Genomic DNA, 13,908 nt, shown 5'->3' on the forward strand with positions numbered 1-13,908 from the left:
GGAATGTGATTCCCACATTTCATGGGAAAGTCTTTCCCATGAGAAACATGGGAAAGCAACTTTTCCATGAGGCGGGAATCACTCCATTTTTACTTTTTTCCAAAAAGTCCCTTCAGCATTAAAGAAGCATTAAAGAGGCATTAAAAACCTAATTTTTATTAAGGGCATAATAGGAATTATATATAACTTTCCTAGGAAAGTGGATGGCCAACCAAACATAAGCACCTTGGAAATTTGTCACTCTCCCATGGTCAACCAAACATGCCAAAAGTACTTTCCTAGGCATTCTCTTCCTAGGAATTTGTTTTCCAGGAATCATGTTCCTAGGAAGGAAAATGCTTCCTGCGAACCAAACGAGCCCTAGTGTAGTTCTGTTCTAGTGTAGTTCTGTTGCCATTTCTATACTATTTCCTATCGTTTGATTTTTTTTATTTACATTTATATGTGGGCTGAGATTTAAAAAATAATATTTAAATCTCAGCCATCCGCTATAATCAAAAGAAAATATCATCCTTCATCATACTTTACATCATTGATAGGACGATTATTGCAACAATTTTAAGCAGATTAAATTGGACAGCTGTTACTTGTTTTCCGTATTGTGGGGAAAGTAACGGTGCACGATTGGTCCGTTGGATATCGCGATCTTCGAATCAGAAGGAGCTCGGCGTTATTTGGACGTTGGAGCGTGGTTGTTTGCGGTCCCATCAACGGTAGAGAAATGGAATTTATTTCCGGAAAGTTTGTAGTCGGACGGGTGGATATGGTACAAATACCGATGGGTAACCACCTACTCCGACCGTCGCTCGGTCGCGTGCTCGGCGCCTCGTACGAAATCGGAGCCTTTGTAAGCCGCCGTGGAGCGTGTTTTCTACGCTATGGTTGACGAAATGTATCATGTCGATATTAAAGTTAGTTTTTATTTTATTTATTTTTCCTTTTCCACTCCAAGAGCGGGGCATTTACACGAGCTGATAATCCAAGCTCTTCGTTGTATTTTGTATATTTTGAAGTAAGTTAGATAGTTTTTTATTGGAAAAAAAAGTACTTTAGATTGTCTCAATCAAATGTTTGTAATGGAAATTGTTATCATCCTATTGAACAGTTATTCATTTTATCATCATTTGATGTAAATTTTATTTGTAGGAATTTTGTGCATGCATTGTAGATGATGGATATCTCACATAATTTTGTCGTGTATTTAGAACATCGAAATTATTTTTACTAAAAAATAAAAATAAATCAAGCAAAAAACTCATACATGTATCCTTTTCTATCTTTATTTGAGATAGATCCTAGATATCGTATGTGTTTACGTATTATATCACAACAATCAATGCTCTTTGTTGTGGCATAGATTAGTCAAATTGTAACTATTATGGACCTCGATAGTCAACTGAGTTACTGACCTTGACATTTGACTGAAATTTTGACACCTGTATCGACGAACTTGTGGTGCCAACGTAAGCAGTCAACAAAGCTGCCAACTTACGTAGACGACAAGCAATAATAAGCCATATGTCTCGAACTTAAAATGCATTTTAGACATTTAAAGCTAATTAAAGAGATGATTGTGACCCCACGCATTTATGGGGCACGTTGTAGAATGGTTACAATTCGTCATGCACATGAAGCAATTACTGCACAATCTATGGAATTAAGCCCACAATGTGAGTTACCAAGTAGTTAACATGCATATCCACCTTATTTAATAACGAACATTGATCCTCACTCTACATAAATCTATATCTGAGATATTCAAGGTACATTCACACTTATGCGTATCATTTTCTCAATTTTTTGCTATTTTGAAAATTCTTGCCTGACTTATGTATGGAAGGATCTTTGACAGACAAAATTTGTTTGCCTCCAGTATTATCTCTTCTTTATTTTTAGGTCAGGCTTCAAACTCCAAACTAATCTCTTCATCCAATCTCAGCCATAGCCGACTTTGTTGTTCGCTAGTTCTCTCGATTTCTTTAACTCGACACTGATTCGATCTCTCCACCTTGGATTTTGGAGGCAGCATCATTAAATTATTTTTCTAATAACAAAAGTGTACGATCAAATTGTATTAACGGCCTATTTGGATGTCGAAAGATTTTTTTTCCCATGCAATAAGATATTATTGGCAAGAGTTTGTTGCTGAATGGGAAGCCGGAAAGAATTAAGACTACACCTATACTCCAAAGATAAATCACCTTAAAGATGCAAATTATAATTCATAATTTCTTAAAGGAAGAAATTTATAATTCTTAAAAACCGTGATAGAGGAGAACAAATAATTCACTGAAACCTCTCATTCATGTACCAAATATATCCTAATAGCTCCCAAGAGAAGTAGATTGCATGGAAGTCATAAAGCACCATAGAATACTTACCAAGTATGGAACATCACTTTATCTAGATGATTTTATCCCTGGCACTTGAAGTAAAAAAGCATCAAGTGGGACGCAAAATTCAAAGTTAGTCCGGCTTTTTGTTCTAATACTTTCCTCATATTCTAGTGCAAAAAACGATACCAGATCTCGGCAACCTTTCCCCGCTCCCCTTTCTAAAGCGCCGACTTGCGAACGCCCTTCCCACTACGGGTCCCTCTCGTATCATGGATGGCATGGCTGTGAATTCCCTACCTTCCGAGGGTAATCATGCGGGGAGGAACCTCGGCTGGAGGACGGATGGGGGTAGTTCTATATACACCCCCCCTATTGCTCAGCACACCCCCCAAAAACCAAAAAAAAAATACCCAAACTAACCTTTAGTGTAATTACCATATTGCCCTTGAAATTTTCTCATACACCCCCTTCCTCCTCCTCCGTTTCGTTTTGAAAAGAAAAAAAAAAACACCCCTCAAACCCCCCTTAAACCCCTCCTCCCCCGTTCCCCCTTCTCCCTCTCGTCGCCGGCATTCTTCCGATCTCCGACCACCTCGCCGGCTTCTCCCGGAACCACCTCGCCGGCGAGGTGAGGGGTGTAGAGAGCAATTTAGGTGAGGGGGTGGGGAGGGTGGGGGGTAATTTAGGAATTTTTAATTTTTTAGGGGTGTCCTTAGCAAATGGGGGGGTGTAGAGAGTATTTAATTTTTTTTTAATTTTTGGGGGGTGTCCTGAGCAATAGGGGGGGTGTATATAGAACCACCCGACGGATGGGCGAACCCTCGAAAGCGTGGGAGCCGGAAGCGGCCGCGCGTCACGTGCCGTCCGTACGGCCAACCCGGCCTTTCATTAGATTAGATCCCACTTTGCATCACCTACTTAACTTAACTATTATGTTTAAGCGTGCTTAATTAATTACAGCCCCACTCCCTAATTATACCACGCTGACGTGGCGTCCCCCTGTCGGCGCTTGGCGGGGTCCACAATCCCCATGCGACGGTGACTGGACTCTGGTTTTTAAATTCCCATGCCGCATGCATACTTTTTATCGGGGGGAAGAGAGAGATTAATTTCCTTAATTATTTTTATTATTAAAAAAAGGGCAGAAAATTAGGGTGGAGCACGAGGGCGGGCCCGCGCCGGCTTGTTTTCCGGGACGGTACGGGGGCGGGGCCCCGCCGGTTTGACCGCGGGCAGCGTGGGGTCATCGGCGGCAGGGTTGCGTCGCGCGGTCTTGTCCGGATCTCGGTGCCGGCCATCGTGCGGACCGGGAAGGGCTCTGATATCGACCGGGTTCCGCTTTGAGCCGAACCGGATCTTTTAGATTTTGATGACCAGCAATTCCATGATGAGATTTCAGCCACCTCCTATTACAATACATTATACACACGTATATAATATATATTGCATAATGATAAAAAGTAATGACGGTTGTTTTTATTTTTTAAGAATAAAATAGTATTTTTCAAAATTTAATTTTTTAACTAAAATTTCCTCCAAAAGTGATTTATGGTAAAAAGAAACAATAATTTTCAATAAAAACTAAAGAGAAAGATAATGCAATTATCTTCTATTATTATCTATTATTTTGGTTATAATAATTATTTTTTAAATATTAAAAATTGAAATACTAGTTTTTACAACAAATGGTGGCAATCTATACTTTAAAACGTGAAAACATACTAAAACAATGTCATAATCATATGATCATAGCGATCTATACTTAGCAATTCGAATCGGAGAGATCTTATGATGCAATAAAACTTCTTCATGTATTGTTGCTATATTGCATGAGCATGTTTTTCGTATATGATGTGTGTCCTATTGCGGCTAATATTTGGACAACTATAATTTTAAAAGCGGACATTTCTAGTTTAGGTGCAAAAAAATCTAGAATCACCACTCCAGGCTGAAAGTCTATAAACATTTAGCCAGCCCACTGCATTATTATTATTATTCTAGCCACTTCTGATTAAGTTATTGAGCTCTTGTCCAACCTATACTGACTTTTTTTTATTATAGAAATAATCGGATCTAATTATAAATAACTCTTTTATCTGGCTACATTTGTTTCAACCAAGTTGGTGGGTGTTGGTCAAATTTTTCTACCGCTGCGAAACTCAAAAATCCTGAAATCATTGCAGCAGATGCTTTAGGATGCTACAATAATCATTGTTTTCAACCTTATCCTAGAGCGAGCTTCGCGACTAAATATAAATAGATATCGATCTCCGGTCCTTCTTAGATATCTATAGTGGAGAGTGAAGGGCCTCGGTACACCTGATCATCGATCCATGGAATTCAGCATCACACCATGGAAGGTGCCATGAACTCGGAAATGGTCTCCTTGATCGTCGACGAAGAAAAGCTTGTCTGCATGGTTTTTTTAAAGAGGGACGACCAAAATGTTTCAAGCAAGCCTTGCTAAAATGTTTCAAGCAAGCCTTGCTTGTTGAGGTTTTTCGTGAGGCTCATGGCAAGAATCAGCATTTGAAAATGTCAAGCGTGCATGGTTTTTAACAAAATGGAGCTGTCACCCCAATGTTTTTTTTTTTTTGAAAAAAAAGAAGAGTTGATTGAGATTAAAGAAAAAAACTGGTTGTTGATGGATGTTAAGGAAACATTAGGTCTTCAGCTATAGTTTCCAGCTGCTATAGTTTATTTTAAAATTTAGATATCAACAATATTAAGATTCAAGTACGTACGTGTCTCTTGCAGGAAAAAAAGTTACCGGCATCGAGCATGGACGATACATTTGACCGCAGACACGAGTTCCCTTGTCTCCATTATTTTTTTCCCTTCATCATATGTGTTACTTGATAACTTTACTGTTGGTTCTAATTATCAGTGTGCGCCTCATACTCATCTTTTTAGAGTTAGAGAACTTGAAGTACGATGGAAAATATGATTTTTATTTTTTCAATTAATTTTCGCGATCCAATGTATTGACTCGAGCAAAATGGCTTGGTAATACATATGTCTCGCAAAATACTCATAGAACTTGTGTTATAGTAGACCAAAACTAGTTTAAAAACAAATACAATGGCAAAAATAAATGATAAAAATTGTAGTATCACGAGGCCACTTTCTGATATATATTGTTTTTGTTCAGAAATAATAATTCCGCATCGGATAGGTTAAGAACTCTTGTGGTGCTCATATAGTTTCTTGAGCTTATCCATCCGAATGTTTGGGTTTTTAGATAGAATCTTTTATCTTCCAAAATTTTAGGTTTTAGTTGCAATGAAAGGTGGCGATCATGGGACTCCCTTCTTCCGTTAATTAGAGATTCGACCCAATTTGGTTGAGTTTAGTGATGCTGTGCCATCATGCGACATGAAGACTGGACGGTCATCTGATCGGTGGAGCTCATGCTGCGCTGCTTGAGATTGTTTTAAATAATAAAATACACGAGCAATGAGAGAACTTAAATGAAGCCCCCACTGTTGCACTTAACACGTGGGCATCGATCACAAACTAATGCGGGGTTTCTGAATGCCCTTGGAGATTGGCTCTTGCTTTTCTATTCAGTCTCTCCTGCCAAACTCAATTCATATGATTCATTAAAATATTTGGAAAAAGAAGGTTGGAACCTTCTTATAAGATACGTCCGCGATGCATGCAAACTTCACCATTTCAACTTTTCTCTGACAATATCAATTTTTTGTGCCTAAACATATAAATTCTTGCAGTGTGAGAAGAATACTAGCTACACTGCACGTCAATCTATCGTCGCATTGCAAGATACAATTAATTAATAGAAGTAATGTTGCTTATAAAATGATTATTCAAGTATACAAATTAGGATTAATTAGCCAAGGTTGCGGCATCCTATTGTAGTCTTTCACAAGTCATGCTGCATCTAGACAAATAGTGGTTGAGATATATGATACTTTTGTTGGTGCTGGTCGGTAGTCATCTACGTAATACTTTTCACCCATCTAGAACTTATCCACAGGAATGCTGAAGACGATTGACAAATAGTCCAGGTCTAAATATTTTACATGCAACCACAGCGGCAGCATGATGTTACAGTTCGATCAAACGTATCTAAGCAACCATTTAACTAGGATTGCACTTTTACACTGAAAAATTTATGAACATGCACCATGCAGCAGCAAAAACTAGATCACTGCATGGTCATCCTGCTGTTTTTGTTCTGGATGAAGTAGCTCTTTGGTTGTGATTTCCCTCACAGGAAGCTATTTAATTCTCAACAATCTTTATATCGATCTGCTCTCTGAAATGATTTATTCTTCTTGGATAAATGCTTCGTTGGCTTTTTATATGTATCAATCCTATCACTCTGATCAGGACAATTGAGGAATCTCAATGATAGAGCCATAGAGGATTTCTACAGCTAAGTTTGATAATGACATAAAGCGAGCTACCCTACACCACCCATGCAAATTTCCTGTGCAGATGCTCATGCTTTAAAAATATATATATTGCATATATGTTTTGGTATGCGCTTGCAAACTTTTAATGCCATCAGTTTATTATATATATTTATGTCGTGTTCATCCCAACATATATGTGGTCAATTTGTATAGTGTATTCATTTGAGATGCCCACGTAACGAATCTTAGCCTTATTTTTTTTCTTTTCCCACCATGAATTTTATATATGGGAAAAAAAGCTCTCTATATTATAGCAGATGTGTCTTTACTTTTATCTTCAGATCGCAACGGAGACGGGTCTTGGATGCCAAAGACGATGCACCTATTGATGCTATTAACATGACAATTATGTCAGGTACCCCAAAGCTAAGTGCACCACATTTTGATCACATATATAGGAAAGGCCACGAAGAAATATATATATATCTATATATATTATAGCTCGGCATCTAGCTCGAAGGTACTAACGTCTTCTTGAAGGCATTTTGCTTTCTTTGATGGGATGGCCTAGTTGATGGGATGGATGCCCTGCAACGTGAGGTTCCAACTACAAGCTACAGCACAGTTCAATCTTCAGCAAGAGTTGATAGGACGGGTGCTTTGCGTGGTTCAATATATAGGCCATGGCGGCCCAGCATTTATTATTATTTTTTAACAAATATTCTATACATCATGAGTATGAATATTCCTAATAAAAATAAAAATAACAGGCCATAAAGTATTCCAAGCAACCTCTTTTTTTTCCAGCTTATAAGATGTAGGTCATGGCCACCGGGATGATAGCACAATTAGAATAGAGCTTTATTTTCATCAGCATAGTTCAGATTCGAAATACGCAGATATCGATTAAATGTTGGAAACTGCATGCCTCTCGCTTGGACACACTCGATGGGAACGCTATCTGCTCCAGCTGACACTGAGGTGGTGCTGTAATAACGTACTCACACGTAGAATAACCTACTGGTCGGAAAAGATATGAGCAAAAATTTTTATCCGCATCGAATATTTTCTAGTGGAAGGATGCCCAGTGAGGGCTACTACATGGGTGAAGTTTTGTCTTCTCTGTTTATTTTCAAGCCCAAAAAAAAAAAAAAAAAAGTAGACCATATAACAAGTCCTCTAGTTTGCACTTTAATAAAATTAGAAAATAACAAATTATGATGTACAGCCTTACAATTGCTATTTTATTAAAATGGATGCTTGTCTAAAAAAAAAAAAAAAAGGTTTTTATGAGTAATTAATGCTTGGGACAGTGCGGTCACATCCAGGGCAAGACATGGCTTGAGGGGCCTATTCAGCCGTAGCCAATAAAAAGAATAACCGCACCTGGGTAATAATAACTTATCTTAATCTAACTCATCCGCGAGACGAGGGCCCACCGTCGCTGAATTCCTGGCAATACTTACCGCTCCCCGAGCCTCCCACATAGTTCCGGTCTTATTACTTAAAAATAAGGAAACCCCGCTGTCAAGAACGTGGTTTAGGTGCACCGGTTGGCATAACCGACATCATGTACTTAGAAAAATATCAGATATTCCGAGGCATGCATGACAGCTGGAATGCCATGATGTGGGTTCGAACGTTTATTTTTTTTGGCATCCGAGCTCACCGTGCAAGTACACTGGTCCAGGGTGTTCCTCAAAAAATTCCAGTTCTGCCTTGACATCTCACGGTGGAGGATGAAGAAACGGGGGAGGGAGGAATGATTGATTGGATGGCGACGGTGCGGCGAGGCCCACCGAAGGCTCAAAGGGCCGACATCCTTCCACCCTCCGGTTGGGCTTTTGGGAGACAGCTGACCTCCGTCCTGAAATCAAGCAGCGTGGCCTGTGGCTGGCCTTTGGAACATGGAGTTAGGTCTTTTGTTCTGAGTAAATTAATAGTGTGGGGATCTGATGATGTCTTGCTGGAATCTAATCCTGGATAAGCTTGGCGTGTAGGATTGGTGATCTGCTTGCAAGCTTTGTCATCTCTAAGTAGGTGACACAGCTACCGACTGGGTGGCTTCCTACATGGTTATACTCATATACGCTCGGTGTAAGAAGCTGGTATACCCAAAAAAAAAAAAGAAAAAAAAATAGCTGAATAAAACTAGAATTGCATCATTAATGTGAGAACATGTGTTTAATTGGATATCAATAAATTTAAATAATGTATTCCGACTAATTCTTTTTTTTCCTTAAATTTATCAAATTTCTCATAAGGTGTTTTCAGAAGGTACTTTCTGTTCTACAGTCCCTCAAAGCGAAGGGTTAGGCAGGTAGTAAACTCTCACGAAGCAAACGAAGGGAGATGAGATCTTGCGTTATTTTGATGGAGATATTTTCTTTTTCTCTTAAAAAAAATCCATCAACTTTAATGCATCTATCTTGGAATATACTTCTGCCCGCAACTTACTTTAGACCGAACCCTTTATTCCTGTGATTTTATAATTAACTATGAATTAATATACTGCTAATCAATTGAATCTTAAAAATAAAGATATCAAGTATTCCCTGCACAAGCGGTCATGAAATGCCAACTTAATGTCAAAACAAACTTCTTGTGTTGGTCTTGCAGTCTTCATGCTATTTAATCCATTAATCCTTTAGAGGTTGATTGAGACCTAAAACCTGGGATTGACCAATTTATGTAGAAATTAGGTTCGAACTTTTTAGCATCTTAATGGCATGCTTCTACAATAACTAGCAATTGTGGTCTTAACTAGTACCATATGCTTAAGAGAACACATGCAGCCTTCTCCCCTCCATGACCACCTTTGAAGAACACATGCAACCTTAAGGCTGGATCATAACTCATGGTGGTGCAATCAATGTCCTCATGGTGGTCGACATGATGCCCCCCCTAATTCCCCAATCTCAGGCAAGTTGATGGGGCTACAAAACACTCCAAGGTTTACTGCACCTTCAAGTCAAATTTCTTTAATTGATGGGTCCTTGTTTCTAGTTAGAATTTTAAACACATCATGCAAAGTTAAATAGTAGGCCATCTAATTAGAAGGTTGTATTGGATCTTTCCTTCTAGAATCATCACAACTGCAGATGAAAGAACTAGACAGAAATTGACAAGACATCCTCCCATGGAAAAGATCAAAGTTGCAATGAATTTTATTAGCTAATAGATACTTAAGTTCCAATAACATTAGCTTCCAAATCCCTGCAGAACACTTCTATGCAAAATAAGAGGGAACCAACCCTTTAACAGTCTGTACTTTTGTGAGAACCCGTGCAGGCGTGTATTTAGTCCCACATCAGTTATTCGCTGAGTAGATTTTTGGTACTTATATATAATTAAGGAATTCAAATAATAGTTTTCGGCTAGCCATGTTGAATAAGGTCCTAGGTTGTGACAAAAAATATCAGAGCGGATATGGCCCATAACTTATGTGGACTAGGAGACACTACAACACGTATTCACTGGGGTTGACTACGAGCCGATTATGGTGTTTGTGATTAGATTTGAATTCTTAGCCTGACGAGGACGTTAGGGCTTGACCGGAGGGAGTATGTGAGAATATGTGCAAGTGTATGTTTAGTCCCATATCGGTTATTCACCGAGTAGATCTTCGCTATTTATACAGAATCAAGGAACTCAAATAATACCTTCCGGCTAGCTTTTTTTTGGTAAGATCCTAGGTTGTTACAACTTTGATCCAAGAGCAGCACTCTAAGTTGGCCAACATCAATACCAACAGACATTAATTAGCTCTAGTTACTTGCATTTGACCTAGACTCTGCGTCTCTCGAAATCGGCAAAGGAACAATAAAATCCAACAACATGATCGCTAATCAATCAAGATGATAGCTCTATGATCTGCTTATTGTTTTCCTCCTTCAAGGGACAACATTTGATCCTTTGGGTGCCCTTCAGGGGGACACCAGAATGCAACATGTCTCCTCAAAGGAAACCTAATTGTTGCTGGTTCTCAGCTTGTGGAGAAACAAGCCTTGGGCTAGGAGGAAGCTGACCAATTGCAGAGAGGAAGGAAGCCCTTTCGCCTGACCTAGTTATTGCTGAAGAACGAGGAAAGATACAAGAAAGGACCCCTCTTCACATAGTGGTGGACCTACTTGTGTATGCCCAAGGGTGTGCTGAGTCGAGTCCCACTCAGATATTTTGGCCTCGTCCCAGATGTAATGTTTAACTCTTAGTTGTTAACCCTAGGATCAGATGAACAATATTTAGTGGGTGGGTGGACTAAATAGATGGGAGCTAGGAAGTGGAAAATTCAACTAGTCAAATATTAACTATATGTGTGTGTGTATAAAGCTAGATTAGGCTGGATCTTTAATCAGATCCGATTAGATTTATAGTAGATAATGGAGGTACTGCATTGATGATATAAGCTGTTGGATATGAACCACTATGCCTACATTACTAAAAATGATGAGATCCGAAGATCTCTATTTAATGCATCAAGCCACAAAAAAATTAAATAATTTAAATAAAATTAAATTCTATATATTTTTTTTATCAGTTGATGCATAGGCCAGAGATCTCTAAATTACATAATTTTTGGTATATAAATAATTTAGAGGTAGCAGATTATATCCACCCACTCGAATCATCGATATGAAATCTGCATTGTTCAATCTTTGATTTGATCGAATTTGAATGAAGATCCGCTCAAGTTTAATTAGCGCTCTCTCTCTCTCTCTCTCTCTCTCTCTCTCTCTCTCTCTCTCTCTATATATATATATATATATATATATATATATATATATAATAGAATAGAATATGATAGTTTTCATCTCGAAACAAATGCAGAGCCAATTATTGTTAGCAAGGGCAATGCTTTAATTATAGAGGCAATGCTTTAATTATAGATCCTTCATTAGATGAAGGGGATGATCTGGGTAGACTGGATACGGACACGTGTGAGTTAGTGGCAGACATTATTATATCGGCCCCATGGTGGGGATACTCCTCCGCGATCCATTGACATCAAATGAAATTGGAAAAGGGTGGATGAGTGGATGGGAGGTCCACTTTGTGGAAAAGAGATGGACCCTTTTTCGGCCACGACCACAAAAAGGAGGCAAAAATAGAACTCATGTAAAATTCCAAGTATAGAACAATCACTTGGATGGGTCCAATTTGATATACCTATATAGTTGATATTTAAGAAAGGCATCCAAATTACTTTTCTTAATCATCCTCTTATGATCTTTGTTATCTTCTTATGATTAAGGGGCTTTCTCGATCAATAGTGTGCGGTGGCTGTGTAGACCTCAATGGTGCGCTTTTACTATTCATGAGCTTAGCCTATCAGAAGATCCTTTCTAAAAGTAGAGATCAAACTTTTCAATAATTGTAATATAAAAAGTAGGCTGAAATCGAGTTAGATATGGACCAGATACGGATACAGATTGGATACTAGAAGTATAGATATAAATATAGATATAAGTTAAATAATTAAACTCTATAGGCATAAAATCAAAGATATTACTAAGTAGATGGAAAATTAAGTTAGTAGCATGTTAATATGGTTATATACTTTCTTAAGAGTTCATGAGTGTTATGCAAAATTAAATAAAATCACAAATAGAATCGGATATTCGAATATGAATGAGATAGTTATCATATGTATACATATCCATTTTTCTCTATTAAATATGGATATAAATACGAATATTAGCATAATGTTCAAATTTCTATCCATATTCGGATAGATTTGGATACGGAAAAGAATCCAAAAAAATCATTATCAATCCACTTTCACCTCCAAAAAAAAGAAGAAAAGATCCAGCCAGCCGAAAGTCTGTGACATGAATGCTTCTCATGTTGCTACTAAAGAAAAAATTCTAGAATCTACGACGGCTGGAGTAACAAAATAATCTTGCCAAATTAACTTGCTCATTTTTCCATTAAAAAAAAGACCTTCCCATTTTGGCACGTGAGACTAGTCAAAAACTTTTAGAATTTGTTTTCTAATAAACTTGCTAACCTGTGAAAAAACCAGCCATGCACGAATTTGTTGATAAAAGTAATGCTGCATGATTTTTTCTTTTTTTAAGACAATTCCAGCCCCCCAAGGAACAAACGAAAAATACAAGCTAGAGCCAAACAATAGAAGTGTTCCACTGAAAGCTTTTCATTCAGCATCTCTCTTTCCAGAATACAAGAGACATACATAAATGTCACCAGTATATAATTCCAATGGACTGACATAAATAATGACTTCAAGTCTATCAACCAGAAAGGAGTCGGAATAAGAACTTGTACTCGTTCAGATGGAAAGCCAGCAGTATGCTTTGCTGAAGCCCCTAAGACCGAGCTCGCAGTCGCAGTCGCAGTGAGAATAAATAATTTCAGCAACACTGTTCGGTGGAACTGCTCCAACGAACAATACCGATAGTCGAGCAAGAGACTTAACTACAGGTAGTTAAAACTTTCTATTACGAAAAGAACGGCAGGACACATCCATGCTCAACCCTATCAATGTCACATTGACGTAGCTAAATAAATCAAATAAATCATCGAACTCCCATGACCTCATCATCGGACATTTTCGAAAAACTCCATGAGTTTGAGCTCTGGCATGAGATGGAAGGCAAATCTGGCCTCTCTTGGCACCGCAAAACTAAGTGGATCTTCTTTGGTGCCATGCCCACACGAAGATGCAGCCAAAAGCGCATTAAAATGCAAAATCCGGCACTAGTTCTCATGCATCCCCCAGTGTCACAAGAGCCAGCTCGCTTGATACGGACCTCAATCAGAGCGGCCATCGCTTCTCTTGGCTACGTTCGGAAGCCAATCTCTTTCCCACCGGCTGAAGTGGACGTTTCATAAGCCAATCATTCATGTCTCTGCCCCCACCACCTTAATTAATGACCCATGCATATCTTCACCAATATCTTGGATCGGAGAGACGGTTGGCTCGGGTCAAGTCCAGTCGAGTGTTTGCTTTGGATCTCGAGCTCTATTTTTAGCTGCAAACGGACCCATTTCCTCATGCTGTTTCCGGCGCGGTTTCGTTCTACTTGGCATCCAGCTGGGTCCATCTTACCTGCTGCTTCGTAAAACTGCCCTGCGTCCAAAAATAATCCTCTACTCGAGTCTGTCATTCCAAATCAAAGTCTTAATTTTATTTGGCAGAAATTTTGATAAACCAGAAAGTATTTTTTAATGCT

This window comes from Phoenix dactylifera, chromosome 9 (genome assembly GCF_009389715.1).
Source record: "Phoenix dactylifera cultivar Barhee BC4 chromosome 9, palm_55x_up_171113_PBpolish2nd_filt_p, whole genome shotgun sequence".
Classification (NCBI taxonomy): domain Eukaryota; kingdom Viridiplantae; phylum Streptophyta; class Magnoliopsida; order Arecales; family Arecaceae; genus Phoenix; species Phoenix dactylifera.